Here is a 4133-nt window from a genome sequence, read left to right on the forward strand (position 1 = left end):
CATCTGTATAAATGGAGAGATATACTTTGTTCGTGGATTAGTAGCTTCAACCCAGTAAAGATGTCAATTCTCCACAAACTGATATATGGATTTAATTAAATTCCTATCAAAATCATAGCAAGATTTTTTTGTAAACATTGACAAGACTATTTTCAAATTTATATGGAAAGGCAAAGGAACTAGAATAGCCGACATAGCTTTGAAAAAGAAAATAAAATGGGAGGAAGAAATCTACTCAGTTTCAATACTTACATACACCTACAGTAATGAAGACTGTGAAGGGGTACCTGGGTGGCTTAGTCGGTTGAGCGTCTGACTTCGGCTCAGGTCATGATCTTGCACTTGGTGAGTTTGAGCCCTGTGTAGGGCTCTGTGTTGACAGCTTGGAGCCTGGAGCCTGCTTCAGATCATGTGTCTCCCTCTCTGTCTGCCCCTCCCCCGCTCATACTCTGTCTCTCAAAAATGAATAAACGTTAAAAAAAATTAAAAAAAAAAAAAGACTGTGCAGTGTTGGTGGAGGGTTAGACACATAGATCAATGGAATGGAATAAAGATCCCAGAAACATACCACACAAATATCCACAATTGATTTGTGGCAAAGGGGCAAAAGCAACTCAGTGGAAGAAAGATAGACTTTTCTTTTTTTGTTTTTAATTTTTAAATGTTTATTATTTTTGAGAGACAGAGAGCAAGCAGGGAAGGGGCAGAGAAAGAGGGAAACATAGAATCAGAAGCAGGCTCCATCCAGGCTCTGAGCTGCCAGCACAGAGCCCGATGTGCCCCAGACTTTCCTTTCTTTAAAAAAAAAAAAGGGGGGCGCCTGGGTGGCTCAGTCGGTTAAGCAGCCGACTTCGGCTCAGGTCATGATTTCGCGGTCCGTGAGTTCGAGCCCCGCATCGGGCTCTGTGCTGACAGCTCAGAGCATGGAGCCTGTTTCAGATTCTGTGTCTCCCTCTCTCTGACCCTCCCCCGTTCATGCTCTGTCTCTCTCTCTGTCTCAAAAATAAATAAATGTTAAAAAAAATTAATTAAAAAAATGTTTTTTAATGCTTATATATTTTTGAGAGAGATAGAGCGCGAGCAGGGGAGGGCAGAGAGAGAGAGGGAGACACAGAATCCGAAGCAGGTTCCGGGCTCTGAGCCGTGTACACAGAGCCCAACATGGGGCCTGAACACACGAATCACGAGACATGACCAGAGCTGAAGTCAGATGCTCAACCGACTGAGCCACCCAGGCACCCCAAGACAGACTTTTCAACAAATGGTTATTGAAGTAAATTTCTAGGCCCAAGTTGGAGCCAATCCTGCCCAGGGTGCCAGATCAGCAAACAGAAACTTAGATAACTTTCATGTCCCTGTAAATGCTCTGCTTGACCAGAAACACAGTACATCCACTCAGCCAATCTCTAAACACCAAGCCAACTCTGGGCTCTATACTTATTTCCTTGTTCCTTCCCACCCCAAATAAGTTTCACTATGTTACCCCAGCCAATCAGATATTTTCTATTTTTCTCTTCCTTGTTCTTTATTCTTTATCCTATAAATGCTTCCTGCCTTCTGTCCCATTTCACAGTTCTCCAAATGGAGACTGTCCACTTCATGAAGTATTAAATTAAGTTTGTTTGTATCACCTAAATCGTCTTCTTTAATGATTTTTTTTTAACATGGTGCTGGAGCAATTGAACATCCATAGGCAAAACAGTGGATTTGTACCTAAATGTTACGTTATAAAAAAGAAATTCAAAGTGGATTACATATTTGAATGTAAAATATAAAACTATAAAACCTTTAGGAAAAACATAGGAGAAAAATCTATGGTTAGATCTAGGGTTAGACAAAATGTTCTCAGACTTAACACCAAAATCATGATCCATAAAAGGAAAAATTGATAAATTATACTGTGTCAAAGTTAAAAATGCTTGTTCTGTGATAGATTCTGTTAAGAGGATTAAAAAAAAAAGCTACAGAATGGGAGAAAATACTTGCAAACCACATATCTGACAAAGGACTAGAACATATAAAACATGCTCAAAACACAACATTAAAAAACAAAGAATCCAATTAGAAAATGGGCAAAAGATATGAGATATTTCACTGAAGAGGATATACGGATGTCAAATAAGCCCATGTAAAGATGTTCAATGTTATGAGCAATTAGGGAAATGCAAATTAAAATCACAAGATATTACTTCACACCTATCAGAATCGCTAAAGTAAAAAATAATAACAGGGTGCCTGGATGGCTCAGTTGCTTAAGCCACCCACTCTTGATTTCTGTTCAGGTCATGATCTCATGGTTAGTGGGTTTAAGCCCCTCATTGGGGCTCTGTTGACAGCGTGGAACCCTCTTGGGATCTTGAGATTCCCTTTCTCTCTCAAAATAAATAAATACATTTAAAACAAATCAGTAAAGGGGTGCCTGGGTGACCGAATCGGTTGAGCTTCCAACTCTTCCGCTGGAGTAATGATCTCTTAGTTCATGGGTTTGAACCCCAGATCTGGCTCTGTGCTAATGGTGCAGAGCCTGCTTGGGATTCTCTCTCTCTCTCCCTCTCTCTGCCCCTCTCCCGTGTGCGTGCGTTCCCTCTCAAAATAAATAAACTTTAAAAAATCAGTAAGTAAAACATTATTGCCCTCCACCGCCCAAATAGTAAAATTATCATCAGAGGCAGATTTACCATCAAGCTAAAGGTAAGCTTAGACCCTTAGACTCCTGTCTGCATAGCCTCTGGGAGTGCTGGAAGTTACTAGAGATTTGTAACCAGTGTTCTAACTAGGAAGAAACCAGACTGCAACAGGAAGCATTTCTAATTGCCTAAAGAGGTTTCAGAAGAAAGGGACCCACATTTCCAAGATTCCATAATTGGGTACTTTTTCCTTTATTCTCAGTAAATATTAATATGTGTTCCTAATTTTAACGTGTGCCTAATTTTAGAGGGTCTCAACAAGTACTTACAAAAGCTTTAGGCCCCACAAAACCTGGCTCTGACCCTCCTTAGCATGGTGGCTAAGAACAATGACTCTGGAACCACATACTACGTATGTGGCTTTAGACAAGTTACTGGTTTCTCCGCACCTGTTTTCTTCACCTATAAAATGGGGGCAATAATAAACCTATCTCATAGTAATGAGCACTAAATGAATTATATGTAAGAAGCTTGGAAGTGCTTGTAGTAAATGTTATGTATACCCTTATTATAATTAGTGAGTACCTAGGTTGTGCCTGGCACTGTTTTTATTTACTTTTAAAGATGTTATTTTATTTATTTTTAAAGTAGGCTCCACACCCACCCACACTCCGGGGATCCAACTGAACCCGGAGATCGAGTCTCACACTCCACCAAAAGAGACAGCCAGGCGCCCTCTGTGTTGAGTACTTTCAACACTAATTTACTTAATTCTCAGAATAAGATACAGAACATAGTATCTTCTCAGGGGAAGATACCAATAGAATGCACATTTTAGATGTGCAGAAACTGAAGTTTTGAGAGATTGAATCAGTAAGTCTCTGGGATCAGGCCTGATTCCAAGAATCACACTTCCACCAACTTAATTTTGCCTAGCAAAGAAACAGCTTCCTTCAAGAAACCCCGGACCAAACAAATTACTTCCCCTGAAGGCTCTATCACTGCGGAGTAGACCTAGTGATAGGTAGTCCCGGCCGAGTGACTATCCCCATCCAGAGAGTGGGCGAGATCTGATTCCGACCCTGGACCACAACTCCAGGTCGAGCACAGGGGAAGTGCAGACACGTGCCATCTTTCATAATACCCAGCCTTCTGCCGACAGGGGGCAACTCCTCCGCAGTCCAGTCTGATGCCAATGTCACTTTATTTGTCTGCAAGCCCCGCTTGCTCCGCCCACCTCGCCCAACTGCGCACATCACTGTTGGCCCCGCCCGTCACCCCTAAGTCCCACCTCCTAGCAGGTCGGTTTAGTCTACTCTCCGGAGTCTCCGCCCATCGGTGACCACAGCACTAGGCCCACCCCCTTCCTGGGGCCGCGAGCGCCGAACTCCTCGAACGCAGCCAATGGGTGATGCGGCGGCAGCACCGCGGGAGGTTCGATTCACTGGGCCTGGCGCGTCCGGAGAGTCCCGGCGGCTGTTAACGCGCGCTTTGTGGAGAGGAAGG

Source organism: Lynx canadensis, chromosome C1 (assembly GCF_007474595.2).
Source record: "Lynx canadensis isolate LIC74 chromosome C1, mLynCan4.pri.v2, whole genome shotgun sequence".
NCBI classification, from domain to species: Eukaryota; Metazoa; Chordata; class Mammalia; order Carnivora; family Felidae; genus Lynx; species Lynx canadensis.